General features: G+C 44.5%; 1 long non-coding RNA gene across 1 annotated transcript; it reads left to right on the top strand.

Moving 5' to 3' along the window:
- Positions 1-1013: 1013 nt before the first annotated feature.
- LOC123478015 (uncharacterized) lies at positions 1014-7726 on the top strand. The gene is made up of 3 exons (XR_006653113.2): positions 1014-1109; positions 4443-4628; positions 6585-7726. It is a non-coding gene; the product is annotated as an uncharacterized lncRNA (long non-coding RNA).
- Positions 7727-16370: the final 8644 nt, after the last annotated feature.

Below are 16370 nucleotides of genomic sequence, written 5' to 3' on the forward strand. Positions count from 1 at the left end.
TATCAAAGCCAGCTTCTGCCTCCGAGATATTTTAATGACTGCCACAAACCTTGAATTGAGACAGAGAGAGAGAGAGAGAGAGAGAGAGAGAGAAACTTTAGGCGAGAGAGCTGTTCTGTGCAGGCAGGCAGGAAGATTGCTGATAAGATGAGAATCTTTTAGGAATTGGGATCTGTCTGTGGACTTGGAGCTCCTCTGGGCCCTGCCACGGAGACTAACACAGGGCACTCCACAGAAAAATAACAGCCCTGGGAGGCCCTTTGAACATAGCTCAAGGGACCCACATTTGAAGAGGAGGAGGAGCGCCCACGGGAAGACCAACCTGGGTCCCGTGTCCCATGGGCTGGCTCAAGGGCAGGGCGAGCCCAGGGGTTCTAGACCCTGGATGCACAGAAGCATCATTGGGAGGCCTTTAAAAATGCCGGTGCCCAAGCCTGGCTCACTTGTGTTAAGTCAGGTTCCCTGAGGGTTGGTGCCCGACATGGGTGTATTTTAACTTCCCAGTTGATTCTAATGTGCAGCCAGGGCCAGGAGCCCTAAGCAAGAGATTTAAAGGAGCCCCACTGGGGGAGGCTGACTTTCCATCCCGCAGCTTTCAGAACTTACACCTTTTTCACTTACGTGAGCAGTTTCCAGCCATGAGGGCCACGGGACTCACCTGGGAGCTTTGAGAAAATACTTGTTCCTGGCCCCACCCCCACGGACCTTTATTCACTTCATTGGCAATGGGCCTCATCATTTATCTAAAGCTGCCTTGAGCCTCTAATGGGCAGCCAGAGTTATGATGCTTCGAGAGGAGACAGGGAGAGGAGGGAGCTAGTGCTGCCTCACTGGCTAGGTGTGCTGACGAGCAGGCGCTTACCAAGATGATCACTCCCAGCTGCATGTAAACAAAACTGAGCGGTTTCCTAAGCTGCTTAAAGTTTAATAAGCCACAATATAAAGTGCCTTCAGCACCATGTATCAGGAAGAGGACTAGTGGGGGGATGAGAAATCTGGAGTTTGGTGCCAGTCTCGCCAAGGCTCCCACTTCCTAGAGCCTGCGAAGCATCCTGCGTGCTGGTCAGAGGCACAGCCTGCCCCAGTTCAAACCCCATCTCTGCCACGCAGTGAGTAACTCGGTCCCTCTTATCCTCTGTCTGACCTTCAAATAGTAGAATAGTGTTACCTCACAGGGTTGAGATGAGCACTGAAGTGCCTAACATCAGCTCTAGCCCCCGGCAAGTGCTCAGTATATTTTTGCTATTATTAGTGCGAGTTCGCCCAGGAAACCTCTCAGAGCCGTTGTTAGGAGGAAGACTTCAGTGGACTGCACAGCACAGGGAGGGGGTGCTGCTATCACCAACCTCCTGGCTCTGATTAGGCTGCAGTCAAGACACAAAGTGAGCTGATTCCAGAGTTTCTGGAAACAGATTTCTAAGTCTCTTGCTCCCACTCCTTAGTACTTTCAGAGGGTCTTTTGAGACCACTTTTTGAGAAAGGTCTGGAACAGCCCCATCCTAGTCAAATAGGTGACCACCGCCAGGTAAGCTAGGCAGTCTTGCAATGATTCCTAGCTACTTTCTCATGTGAGGCTGACTGAAAACCTGTTCTTGGGACCTAGGAGAAACCTGAATATAAAGGCAGTGACAGTGATTGAACCAAAATGGTCAAATTAGAAAAAAAAAAAATCAGGTGAACACTACCTCATTCTGGATATTTCAAATGCCCCCACAGTAGGTTGTGGAAGAGTTTAGGACAATCTGAAATGCTTAGGTTTCTGAGAAACTGCAGAAATTTTGAAAACTTTCTCTTTTGTGTTTTTCCTGTAAGAGGTGCCAAATGCACCCTGAAAAAGCAACTGAGTTCCCCAAATTCCTGGACATTGGTGATTAGTTATAAGCGAATTATTTACAAATGAATCTGTCCATTCGGTCTGAAACTGCTTTCATCCCGTTACTGAAGTTTTGCTGTCTCTGATGGCAGAAAACTATGGATTGCGCCCACCAACTCAGGCATCCATGCCACACAGCCTGCTGCCTCTCTGAACCAAGAAAAGGGAATATATCCACCCCGCCCCCCAAGAAAGAAGTTCTTACAGGTATCCTGCCGTGCTGAACATAAAGTCTGGAGCATGGGGAGCGATTGCCCGGAGCCACCAGTGTTCTGTATGCAGCGAATGCGCGGCCATTGCAGAGCATAACAATACAAATAACTCAGCAAATGTTCGTCTAGGTTGGGAACATCACTAAAGACTTTTCATACATTCGCTAACTGAATTCCTTAACAATCTTATGAAATTAATATTATGCACATTTTGCAAACGAGAAAAGTACAGCTGAGAGTGTAATGAATTTGCCCAAGGTTATATAAGGTTAGTTAATTAGTTAAAGTAATTCAAGTCTACATTTTTCTAGGCTGGTCTTGACTATTCCACTCTGCTACCTGAATACATAACCCTAAACACATTTTACCCAGAATTTTAGTCTCCTATTGCCATGATGATGTCAACAGATTCCAAAATAGGAAGAAGGCAGAGTCATATTTTCTCTCTCCTTCTCTCTGGGACCCTCCCCAGCTGGTATCAGGGAGTAAGTTACAATGGTAACTGAGAGGCAGGCAACAGAAAGAAGGAACCAAGGGAGAAATCTTAATTATCAAGAGACAATTGTACAAAACATCTTCAATCAAATCACAGATTTTTCAGAAAGTTTAGTAACTTAAAATCTCTCTTCAATTACAAAACAATAAATATTTGTTGCCAGATGTTCTTGCTGAAGGAAGGACATAAAATTTTCAACTATATTCCTGGCTCCCTTACTTTCTGACTCAGAATCTTCAAAACCCAGGAGAGTTATGAGATATATACCTCATGTACTCAGTAGGTTTCTTATTAACTTCCATCTTACTGACCAGCCGGGTAATATTTTAAACTTCTTCAAAAGCCTAAAACCGAGATGTGAAAATGCAAAAGAGAGGAGAAGGAAAGAGACAATAGTTCTGATAGTCACGCTGTAAGACCAAATAGATATATTGTAGAGGAGGGCTAGGAGCAAGGCTGTCTAAAGTGGGACCGGAGCACCTAAAAGCTCCATAAAGAAGGAATCAATGACATGTATGTGCTTTGCAGAAAAAGCTTAACCTTGGGGTCTCCCGCTCACCGAGAGCAGGACTGTTGCTCCCTACCTAGGGCTCGGTAACCCCTAGTGCTAAAGCTGATTAGAATGTGAGTTACATCCTGCATTTCACCATCCGATCCACATTTTCCCGTGAGTTAATTATTTGACCCTTCTTCAAGGTCTTGCTGTGTGTACTGAAACTGTCTGTTAACTCTCTTATGGACTGCTGGGTTTGGTATTTAATCTCCAGCAGGAATTTCAGAAGGTCAAAGTCCCCTTCTGTGAAGAATGCAGTGCAAGTAATGAAACAAGGCAGGCAAGTTCACCCTGGAGGAGACGGAAATCTTTAGGTGTGGTTGACAAAAGACCTTTAGGCTATAGACATTTGGGGCCTGAAGTGAAGAGAGAAGAAAATTAGCTCGGGAGAGAGATTCTTAAATCAGCAGGAAAAAGAAAAACATCTGATATGTGGAGTTGCCAGCTACTGGGACATTTGGTTCCTATTAACTGTACAAGCCATGGTTTGGGTTGTTATTGTTGATGTTGTATGTGCGTGTGCATTATGTTTAATGAGCGCCCAGAGCACAGTCAGTAATAAAACTGTAGTAGAGTGAGTATGCGAATTAGAGCTAGGACTTAATCAGTCTGTGGAAAAATAAACCCAAATATTTGGAAGTCCCAAGCTCTCTGAAGCCTGTGGTTTCCCACGCTTACAGGGAGCGCCCCATACAGTGTCAGCTTTCTCATTTCAAAGTCAGAGGCATCATAAAGCAAACATGAGGCTCATAGTTAAACGGTTTCTCTCTGATTTACACATCAATGTTTCTCAGACTGTTGATGTAGCCCAGTCACCCCTGATAGCACCTTGCCGACGAAGCTTTCTCCACACTCTCTCCGAGATGCTGTCCCAGCCGGCCACGGACCACTGGCTGAGACGACACACTCCGTGCTGAATATGAGCACAGAGAAAATTTCCTTTTACTTTCTCAAATTTCAGGGTTGTAACCTTAATCCCATTTCTGTCATGGAAATAGTTTTCTTCTACAGGATAGTAATATATTGCGTAGTTTATTGGCCACAAATGTAACTCAGGCCTCTCCTCATGGAAAGGCAACTGGGGAATCAAGTATCTATCCATGGGCACGATCCGGGTTGGCATTTCTGTAGATGGAAATCGGAATGTCTAAGCTATGTGAACTTCTGAGAGTCCTAGCGCAGCGAGAGAGCTGCAGCAACCGACAAATCACTGTTTGGAAAATGTATAAAATAATGCTATGAATAGGTGCCTTTTACTAAGAACTTGCTATGTCAGGCATTTTTCATACATTTTTCTCTAATCCTCAGACAACTCACCCTACAAATGAAGAAAATTGAGACTATCGAAACCAGAGGGTTAGGGGTCCTGGGAAGGTCTCACAGACAGAGGCAGAACCAGAGCCTGAACGCATAGATTCATTTGACATTGAACCCTACATCCACCCTGTGTGCTACACTGCCTGTTCAGACAAGATTGTTCCACACCTGGGCCAGGTATGAGAGAAGATGCCCATTTTCTACCTTCATCTATAGGTGTTCCTGTAGTCTTCCTTTATCTATTCTTTATCTCAAAGATTTGATGTGAGGTCAAGAGGGACCATCCCTGAGATTTTTCTAACAGATGCTTAGCAGATGTGGAGCCTACATAACTCATCTTTGGTGAAGTGTTTGTCTGATTTTAGCACAGATGGAAGGATGGCTTGGAACACGAATCACCATAATGTTTCTCAGGGCCTAAAATTCTGGCCACCACCGTTTCACTACTATGCCATCCAAATGTGAAGAGTGAGGCCAGGAGCAGAGGAAATGCCCAGGAACGGCTTCCAACATTCCTGCGTTAGCTGCCGTGTGTGCGATCTGCTGCTTCACCCGGGCGTTGACTCTGCAGAAGCTCTCCTGCACCTTCTGCCTGCCACAGAAAACACCACCCACATTTCGGTCTCCCACCTTCTATACTTTTTGCCAAGCCCCTTGGCTATCACTTACTCTGAACCGATTTTGCCTAGCTCCACAACCACCACTTGAGAGAAATTTAATTTGATACTGAATGCATTCACATCTATTTGAAATAGATGTTAAGGGCATTCTGCATCATAAATTATTCCCAAGTCAAACAGAACACTCCAAGACGCCCCTGAGAACAGAGCATTTACATATCTCCCACTAAAGGATATTGGGTCTCCCCTTAGGTCAAGAGTGGTAAGTAGATGTTTGGCCCCGAGTAATATGAATTTTATCCCTCGTGCCATCCCTTTCACAGCACATGGTACTGAGTAAGTACTTAACATGGTTTGTTGATTTGAGTTGATATAGGGGGTTGGTGGGAAAAAAAGGAAGAGTTCAGCAGTGATAACAGGCAGTAAGAAAAGGAGCAAAAAGAATTAATTTCTATAATCAGTGTTGTTTACTACTTACTACCAAGGGAAAATACACTTGGAATGAAGAATTCATTATGATTGAACAGGAGAACGATACTAAGCATTCTAAATTTTCTTTTTCTTTCTTTTTTTCTTTTTTTTAGGGGGGGCAACATAACATTCAGACAAAATTTACATTCACATTTTTGCCCGTAGATACATTTATCAACAAACAACTATTGGAAAAAATTGTTGAGAACCTTTCTAAAATCAGTGTCTTTCAAAAGACTCATCCCCATTCATTCCTCCCGTTGGCTGGCTGAGGTCAAAAGAACATGGAGTGGGCATGTGCATCTATGTCTCCTTGTATCTTTCCACCTCAATCCTCTTTCTTTTTCTCCCTCCTTCCTTACCTGTTATTATACCATCCAGATTTTGTCAGTTAGCAGTTACTGAAATATTATGTACCTGCATATTTGCATAGAGTAATCCTACTAAACTGAAAGAAAGTCCTCCATCTTTTCCCTTACTAATTGCATGGGTTAACGGAATGAACATTGAACTTAAGAATCAGAGATTTAGATTCAAGTCTTGGATTTGATCACTTACTAACTGTGTGATGAAAATGTGTTTAATCTCTGTAGTTGACTCATCTATAAAGGATGGTGATACCTACTTCACAGTGTTATTCTTAATATTAAATAAACAAATGTATGTAAACTGTTTGGTAGTTAGTACCTGACACTCAATAAGTACTCAACATACATTTCACTCCTTTCCGATGTTCCCCTTGGCAGAAAAGATAACATACCAAAACTTTAGCCATCAGTAAAGCCTAGAACTCAGATAAAGAAAGAAAAATGCAAGACATGTATAGAATGCTGGGTCCAAATTTTCTTCAAGTTATTATATTTCCCATCTATATCCTAATAGATGATCAGAATTTTAAGAAGAATTAATATTTTTCTAAGAGAAAAAGGACATTTCTAGGACATTCAAGGCTGATATCTCAGTAAATGTCGGTGACATTTCCTCCACCAACATTATTTGTCCCTGCTTCTTAAACGTGTTTTTGTTTTTGTTTTAATACCAGTGACTATTGTCATTCATTGATGAGTTATGGAGACTTCAGTCCTTCCTGCTGCTATGGAGTCATCATCAAAGAGAAGGTAAAGGGCACTGTCCCTTCCCTCCCACACCAAGTATGGCTACACCTTTGGTATTGGACCTTGGGGCTCAATGGCCTCACTCTAGCCCCTCTGAGGAGAGACAAGCTGGATCGTCTCAGAGGAGGATGGACAAGACCCACTCAGACCAGACCGAGAAAACCAAATAAGTTTGTTTTAACACATGGCAGAGATACATCTTTACTATGATGGGGGAAGGAGACTGCATGGATCCCCAGAAGGCCAAGGAGGACCTGGCTTAACATGGTGCAAGTAGAGGCCTCCACCAGAGCTGTCATCTTGGAAAGAGACTTGAGTCTTTCAGGTACAGCTATTAGTCAGAAAGCTAAATAATCTGATCTGATTCTCCTAGTGCATGTGAGATCTGCAGTTCTCATCTTCTTCCAAATGATGAAAGAAGACTCACGCAAATGATTAGTTTGAAGTCTCGCCAGTCAGGCAGTTGGAGATTTTAAGTTAGTGCAATAAAGAAACATGGCATATCTCACACTATGAGCTGCAGAGCAATTATCCCCAAACTCTATTTTTGTTCCAGGTATATAAAGCTGCCTTTTTGCTCTTAACAATATCTTCCCACCCTTCTAACAAGACTCTTGAGAATGAGGATAAGTGGTTTCTCTTTTTTAGTTGCCCAGACAAAACTGCTCCCTGACCTGACCTGGTAAACAGCTTTCAAGAGTGGGAAGTGACCAGTTCCGTCTGTGAGCAAAAGTGGCTGAAATTGACTTGGGGGGGGGAGAAGGTGGGACGTGAAAGGTGCACAGATACTGGAAAGGGAAAGTCCACCTCCTCCTTTAAAAAAAAGAATTTAAAAATTCAAGCGAAACCACACAGGGGTAGAGCTGTGCCAGTCACGGGAGGTGGGACAGAAGCTCAGCTACCCTGCCTGTCTTTCCACTGTCAGGTAGTTTTCAGATCACCGGGCCAGGGCACCTCTGCTATCCCTTCAACTTTAGAATTCTAAATATTGAATGTTTACAAGGTACTGTGCCAGGTACTACCGTGGAAAGAAGAGTATATAGTTCTAGCATCATGTGCTGGACCCCACATCTGCCTATCTCCATACTGAGCAACCCCCTACAATGCCAGAAATGTTGGTGGAGCTTCAAGAACCTCTCACCATTAATAATATCTTGCACAAAATAATTGCTGATAACGAGAATGAAGCAAGAGAGGCACCCAGGCAACCTGCATGACCCTGAAATGATCTTAAACTTTACGCACTAGTAATGATATAATTCTAACTTTTATGCAAGACTTTCATATTCGTTTTCTTTTATTAAGTCTCAAGAAAGAAACCACATTGCACAGTCAGGACAGATAGCAAGGTGCTGATTTGATAAACAGAGAAAACAAGTCTCAGAAAATATAAGCTGAACAAAGTCCACAGCCAGCTTGAACTGACACTCTCCTTATCCCCTTAGCTAGTCTCCCTCCTCTTATTTTTAATCCCAATCAACTGAATGCTTTGTGTTCATTGGTCTAGTCCAATCCACTTAACTGAATTCTGACCTGTTTTATAAGATTGAAAACTAGAAAAATCCTGAAAGGACTCTCTATTGAGGATGCAGTTTTATTAGGAAATGGTAAGGCAACCTCTGTTTCTTGAGTCATACAATGTGCAAATCTGTCCACCTAAGCCAAGGGCAAACCCACCATCGTGCTGGCCCATGCTGCATGGCTGTCCACGACAGGGCACCAACCAGGGGCCACCACAAGAGAACCCCACATGTGCTGAGGTGCTGCTGCTCCTCCCTCTCGGCTCTGGCTACAGGCAGCCTTCTTTCTTTATCCCAGTGCACCCTGGAAATGTCATCATTATCTGCATGTGCAGGAGAAGTTTGGGAAATATCTGTGAGGTTCTGAAGTGAAATTCTCCCTAGTGATCATCAACATTCAAAACAGGATACTGCAAAGAAAGTGGAGTTAATAGATTCACAACTCTGTTGTCATTTACAGTTGTTTGCTTTTTCATTTTTTAAATCTTTAAGCCTCTTTTTTTTTTAACTTTGAACCTTTCAGGTCAGTAATAAAAGAGTGTAGTTTACTTAGGGCCAAAAGGAATCTAAAATTTCTGGCTAAGAACCACCAATCACTTCTGCAGGGAAAGAGGGTCTAGAGCCAGATGGACCTGAGCCAAGTTTCTTCCTCTACTAGGTCACTGGGCAAGAGACAGAAAGAGGGAGGGAGGGAAGAAAGAGCATTTCCTTTAGCCAACTTCTCAAGGTGCTAACAAAATGCTGGCAGAAAAGAGTATCCTGGCTACTTATGTTTAAAGGATTAAACCACAGATCTGACCTTAGAACTGTAGCAACTATTTTTGCATTTTTTCACCAAAATACTCACCAACTCTTGGTGCTCCAGGTGGGACGGCTGCAGTGTAAATCCTTAAGATCACCCAAGAACTATAACTTATGGCACAGAGCTGAATTGTGGCCCCAAAAGGTATGTCCAACCACAACCTCAGAATGTGTCCTTATTCTGCAGATGTAACTAAGGTAAGGATCTTGAGGTGGGATCATGCTGAATTAGAATAAACTTTAAATCTAGTGGCAACTCTCCTTATAAGAAACAAAAGAGGATCAGACACTAAGAGACACTGAGAGAAGGCCATGTGAAAACAGTCAGAGATTCAAATTATGCTGCATCAAGCCAAGGGACATCAAAAGTTGCCAGCATCCCCTAGAACCTAGAGAAAGGCTTAGAGCCCTGGCTGGGTAGAGCGTTGGTTAGAGCGTCATCCCCATATGCCAAGTTTGTGGGTTTGATCTACGATCAGGGTACTTACAAGAAACAACCAATGAATGCATCAGTAAGTGGAGCAACAAAATCAACATCTGTCTGTCTGTCTCTCTCTCTTTCAAGCCAATAAACACATTTAAGAAAGAAAGACATCAACCTTCCAACACTTTTATTTCAGACCTTTGCCTTCTAGAACTATGTAAGAATGAATTTCTGTTGTTTTAAGCTGCTATGTTTTATGATCCTTTGTTACTGCAATTCCAAGAAACTACCTAAATGCACTTCCCTTCATGAGAAACCATCTTTGAGTCCCTTAACCTAGAGCCTCAATAAAGAGGAAAGACATGTTATTTTCTGCTCTTACAGATTATAGAAACTGAGACACAAATAGTATCTCGGCCTTGTTGATAAGTCAGTGGCCAGGGCGGGTCTTCTGACTCCCAACCCCTAGCTCTTCACAGCTGACTGATTACATCTGATTTGGACTCCGTCCAGTGGGGTTCGTATGTTGTGGATGTGACGAACAAATTCACACGGACTGCAGAAGTCCTGTGAAGAAAAAGGGACGGCATGGCCACTCTGAGTGAGAGAGGGCCCCGACCCCTGCCTGGACAGGCTTTTATTGCTTTTCTGGGAGCATTACCTCAAGGGAGGTCTTCATTCATCATTGTCAGGCAGTAAGGATCAAACAACAGATAACATACAGAGAACTACAAGGGCTTATTCTGAGTTAGGGTCAGTTAGCTAAAGGGCCATAAAACTTTGGGAAACAAACTCATTTCCTGCTTGGACCCTTATCAGAAAATTGAGGGCATTCTTAGCAAAGCAGGTTTCACAGGGTTTTATGTATTCTTTCTTAGGCCTGATCGCCCCAGGGAACCTCCCATTCCTGCCAGGCTGCACCACCCTCTGGCATTGTTTCAGGCTTAAGTCAGGCAGGGGAAGTAAGGCAGCCAAGAGATTAGGAGACTTCTCCCAGACAGAATGAGGACTCAGGCTATGTCAAAGCCAAGGTGCGAGGGTCCATCACCCCATTTTTATAGCCCCCCAAGTCCTTCCCTGAGGGCCCTTTCATGATCGTGCCTGTCTTCGGCCGTCCCTCCTTTGAGGAATCTCACCCGCCATTGCCTAACCGGTCATCTGCCCAGGGCCAAGCAGGGTAAAGTGAAAGGGGGCAGAAGCAACACCCCTACCAGGAAGATAAGCTTTGTCTCCTTAGTGGTTTATGGTCCCAAGGTGTCTTTACTCAACCTTAGCCATGGGGACTTACAGCTTCTGAAACCAAGCAGAGTGGTCCCAACATACATCCTATGTGGAAAGAGCAGCACCTGAAAACATTTAAGGCCATATAAGTACTCTGGTAAAGACACAATCAACTACGAAAATTCCAGTGAGCAAAGGCTTCAAGGATCCACTCATATTATCTCCAAGAGGGTTTTGATTGTCATCTATAATTTAAATCCCATCTCTCTTATTTCATACTCCCTGTCATCCAAGGCTCTGGCCATTGATGATAGCTCACAGAACATTATTAGACTGTGAGCTCCGAAAGGCAAGAGCTGCATCGCTTTCCTTGTTGTGTCCTTGGCACCTAGCACAGGGTTTAAAAAATAGTGGTTGAGTAAGTGAGTGAGGCCACCCTCTCTAACCCTAGCTCAACATGGTATGGCTGACCAGATGTGAAGGTTATGGAAGTCATTGATGGGACTCGCCTGCTCCTCTTCTGTTACTTATAAGGACAGTTGTCATTAGGTTTAAAGTTTACCCCAATTCAGCATGATCCCACCTCCAGATCCTTGCCTTAGTTACATTTGCAAGGACCCTTACTCTAAGTAAGGACACATTCTGAGGTACTGGTTGGACATATCCTTTGGGGGCTACAATTCAGCAGAGTCATTGTCTCCAGCAGAGTCATTGAAAACCCACACAGATGGCTGCCCAGCCTGTGCTCAGAATATCAGGACCTGTGCTCAGCTGTGCAGACACCAAGCCAGCACCTCAGCCGCTATTCCACAGGGAAATGCCTGGCCAGTGAACTCACGAGCCGCCTCACTCTTGTGGGCCCACATATGCCAGGGTAGAGTTGGTCTAATAACCCAGAAATCACAGTGCTGCGTGGCACAAATGTGACATTACTATGGGAAAATGTTGAATCCTTTCTAATTTTTTAGCTAAGTGATTTTTAAGCTAAAGTGTCCCTTTTCTGCAGCTCTTTACTCGCAGCATAATCACAAGTGACGCAGCTGGCCAACAAATCTGCACACTGTGGTTGTAAACCTCCAGTCTGGGCGAAGGCTGCGCTGCAGCCTCTGAGACCAGAGTGCTGGCCATTTCAAGGAAAGAGTGTCAGCTGCCAATTCTGCTCTAGGAAGAGTCAGACCCTCCCCTCCGGCTGAGCAAACTTGCCTAATGGTTTGCTGGGCAAAGACCAGGACAGGAAGCTGCCACAGGCACAACACATTCAGGTTAGGCAAACCAATCTTCTTGTTCTGCTATCCCGGAATCCGGCAAAAACTCATCTGCTCCCATGAGCACTTTGCTCCAACCCTAGTGGTCTGCAGACATCTGCAGGAGCCGCAGGACAGTAGGAGGCTCCAGCCTAGAGGGGATCACGCTAAAACCCCCAGGACTAGGGTGGAGATTTTGCTCAGACAAATGGGACACGACTGTCATTCTAAAACTACAACTGATATGGACCACCAATTAAGTGTACTCTGGGGGTGGGGGAAGATAAATATGTCTGGGTCAGACATTTAAGTACAATGCAGAGGCAGAGCACAGCAGCAAACACCTTCGTGAACGTGACTTTCATGATCCACGGACTGATCTTAACCAGTACTCCCAGCACTTGTGAGCCTTGCACACCAACTGCGGAAATGAGTGTCAGGGACCTGGTACAGAGTATCAATCAATCAACACATGTTTATTGGCTGTCTACTGCATGAGAAGACTATGAGACCTCAACTGAAAGTCTGTAATGACAGGTGGTGTCACCCAGCTCGTGCCCCTCCTACATCAAAACCCCCCTCCCTTTATCTCCAGCTACTGAAATCCTACCCACCCCTTGAGGTCTTGTCAAAGACACTCTCCTCTGTGAAGTTTCTTTTGATTCCACCCCCACCCCATCTCCACAAATATGATCCTACCTCTTTTTGAACCTCTCAAAGCATTTAGTTCCTACCTCTATGATGACACTAATCAAAATCTGCTTTGGAGAAGTTATTTTCAGAAGTCAAGGTCCCAACCAGATAAATTCCTTGAAAGCAGCATCTCGAAACCTGCACAGAGCAGGGTTGTTAAATGCATTTATTTGAATTATTGAAACTGCATATGGATTAACAGCTGAAGGTTGCAGGATTGTTCTAGCCCTCCTCGAGTGGTTTTTATGGAAGGAACACACACTTCTAAGAAGACAATCAGAAGTGAAGAGAGGCGTTATGGTGACAGAGTACAGACACCAAAGCACAACAATAAACGGACTTCTAAAACTGGAATTGAACTTTCACCATTATCAGAATGGTTTTCTTCCTTATATTTCAGGATAAATTTACCATGCAGTCTCATCTCCCAAGAAGAAGCACAGTCACTGGACTAAGTCTGGAGGACTGAGTTCTAGTGTTGGTTTTGCTACTTACTAGCCATGGGACTCTGCACAAGGCAAAATCTCCCCACCTAAATTTTTGTAAAATTAGGAAATTTGACTAAACCATCACTATAGTTTTACAATTTGCTCATTTTTAAAAATATATATTTTATTTGCACCACACCCTCTAAATTAAAATGATGCTCAGCGCCTATGAGATATCAAAAGGCGAAGTCAGTTCTCTGCTTAGAAAAAAACATGTTTTTCTTTTTTCCTTTGTTATCTAAGATTTTATCAATTTTTAATATTTCTAATAAGAATGCCAAATTCATACTTTGTATATCCAAGAGAAATGACCCCGTTACAGATGAGGAAACTGGAACTCAGTTTATTTTTGTTAAGTGACATGCCCAAGACCACACAAGTAGTAAATGTCCAGGCTTGGTCACCTCAGGCTTGGTCATCTCCCAGTGTGTCCTGCTGTCCACCACGGTGGAGGGGAGCAGCAGAGGCAGGAGGTGAATCTACAGGCTTCTCCCTGTACCAGCCTGGCTGGGTGACAAGTGGGCTCTTTGGGCCCCTATCACTGATGGGCCACTGGAATGGTTGGCACTCGTTGAGGGATGAGTTAAACTCCGAAAGGGGGGAGGTGTCATTCCTTGAGGAAATTCTGTGGATCTCTATTTGCATTGGGGGAATAAGAAAGAGAAGAAAGACCAGATCTACTTCTCTGTAGTTTCCAGCATTAAGTCCTGATAACAAAAGCTTGGAAAGGGAGGGAAAGGAACCACAGTTGTGCCTGTGGTCCAGGTAGAAAAGCATTCCTTCGTTGGCTGCTATGTGATCCTATATGTCCCTGGACAGATAAGAATTCTCCTCACAGACCCACTGAGAGCAGCAGCAATCGCTGAGACCTCAGTGCCACAGAACCTGGGCACCTTCTTCTGCGCCTCTTGGCTCAGCTCCTGCTATTTCCCAGAGACCAGCCATTATAAAGATTCTTGGCATCTCTTACAATGCCTATTCTGAATACTCAGTGTTTCTGAATGCACAGGAATTGTCGCTTCATGAAGATTCAGAGTAGTAATCTATCTCCTCCTCTTTTCAGGCATGAATGGTTCTTTGGTTAAGTATCTCAGCTTCAAATACCAATTGTAGATGTCACTAAGCATTCTCAAGTGTCCTTTCAAGCCAATTCTTATCCCGGATAAAATTAAGAGCAAGCATGCACATGAAGAACATAGAATGATTTGGGGACTATGTTGATAGGGATGTTGTGACTATGAAGTTGTCTATTGTCTTGGGCTGAACTGTTGGCTTGGCATTTCCAAGGCTTTTCTTTCCCTCAGTTCCATTCTTTTCTGTAATTTTTGGCCCATTTGCTAGGAATTTTTCTACGGCCTGGGTTTCTAAAGTCAAGTTGTAGTGCCAAGGCTAATTTGTTACTTCTCCCGCAATGCTCCATTTCCCGCTTAGCAAAAGCTGGCTCCTAGCTAACTTACGGAAGTTGATGCCTCAGAGAAATTCGCTCTTAAGTTCTAAGTTAGCCAAGGCTCAGCTCCTGGGAGGTCCCTCCCTTACCTGATAGAGCAGGGGAGGTTCCTGCCTTCCCAGGTCCACATTTGCCTGTAAAGTTTTTCTGATCATTTAATTACAATTAGGCTTAAACCTAACTGGAAACACGTGTGTTGTTTTCAGTCCCACTTCCTGTGGCCTGAAAAAAACTGACAGTTCCTGACAGTCTGAATTTTATCTTTCCACTCTGGGAGCCACACAGCAGAATTATATTCCTTAGGCAAACAAACGAACTACAGAGGATCCATTATGTTGCTGCTTCAAAACAGGAAGCTGGGGTTAGTGATGGCAAAGGCGGGTTTTACATAATGAGGGATACTTGGGGCTGTGCACACCACCCTGTGCTTTGCAGGCAGGGCCCAGCACCGTCTGCTCCTTCCAATCCTGGGGCTTTGTTCAGCTTTGACAGCCTCACCCTCAGACCTGGAAGACCAGGCTCCTTTCCTAGGAGAAGTGTGGTCCTCACACCTGGCACAGGGCCTACCCGCAGAGGAATTGTGCTGATCTTCCTGCGCTCTCAGAATTGACGCAGCCGGGAGCCCGTTTCCAAATACACTCCCCACTTACCCACTCTCCAGTGTTCCTCTAGGGTGAGTTTGCCTCCAAGCCCCACGTAGGTGGGCCCAACCGCAGAGGGAAAACTCAGTGACCTTTTATGAATACCACCACAGGAAGAAGACATCATGTCCAAGGGTCCAGATGTGAGGAATCTGTGGACAACTAGAGGGAGAATGGCGTTTGCCATGTTCCCTTCACCTCCAAGCTCACCCTTGCTGGATGTGGCCAGTGCTCCCCTTTGTAACCTTGGCTCCAATGACCACAAAGAGCCTTCCAATAGGCCACCCGGAGGTCGACATGTGAAAAACCGATCATTTCCCCTGCTGCCGAGAAGTGCGCCAGAGCAACCTAACCTCAGCTTCACCTTGGGTAATGTGGACTTGGCTGGCGGAGGTCTGGAAAAGTAAACTGCTGATAGGTCTCCCGAGAGCTCTGTGAGTCTCCTTTATGAAGCTTTAAAACAATTGCAAGTCTTCTGCAAAAGGCCTTCAGGGGCCACCCACTCCGGACATGAATTATTTACAGGCCTATCAAGCGCATCCTACAACAATGCCACCCACTGGCTGCAGGCCTCAGGGGCTTTCAAAGGAAAATTTCAGGCAGGGAAAGAAGCCCAAGTTCATCCGTTCATTGGAGGGTGTGTATCTTTCAGGTCAGGAAGGAGTGAGATGGGACCTCCTTTGAAATCTTTCCTGACGACCAACCCAGTCAGTTAAACCATTAAGCACTTGGTTTTCTTATTTCCTACTCCAGATTTCCTAATTATGACCAGGGAGTCCTAGAATCCATGTTCCTGCGTGAATTTTCCCATCAAAGGCTAGTGATGGTATAACTTTATAATATGGGATGGATGCAAAATCTTATTTTTACCTTTAAAAGGAGTCCACATGCTCAAATAGTTGGCATCTCCGGCCAAGAGTCACCAAGAGGAATCAGAAGTCCACCCTTCTCCCAGCAACTCTGACAGCTGAGCAGAACCAGGGTGTTGAGCGCCCACAAAGTCTAAGGTGCTCAAGCCCTGTGCCCAAGCAGAAATATGATGTTCAATTTGGGGGTTTTTTGGAAGGAAGGAAGGAAGGAAGGAAGGGAGGAAGGAAGGAAGGAAAGGAGGAAGAAGGGGGAGAGAGAAAAAAAATCAGGTAGCATGACACTTCGAGCTATGAGTACAACTAACTTACTCCGTGTTCCTTCCCACCTATAGACAGTTAAGTTTAATGTGATTATAAGGAGATTT

The sequence above is a fragment of the Desmodus rotundus genome, chromosome 4 (assembly GCF_022682495.2).
Source record: "Desmodus rotundus isolate HL8 chromosome 4, HLdesRot8A.1, whole genome shotgun sequence".
NCBI classification, from domain to species: domain Eukaryota; kingdom Metazoa; phylum Chordata; class Mammalia; order Chiroptera; family Phyllostomidae; genus Desmodus; species Desmodus rotundus.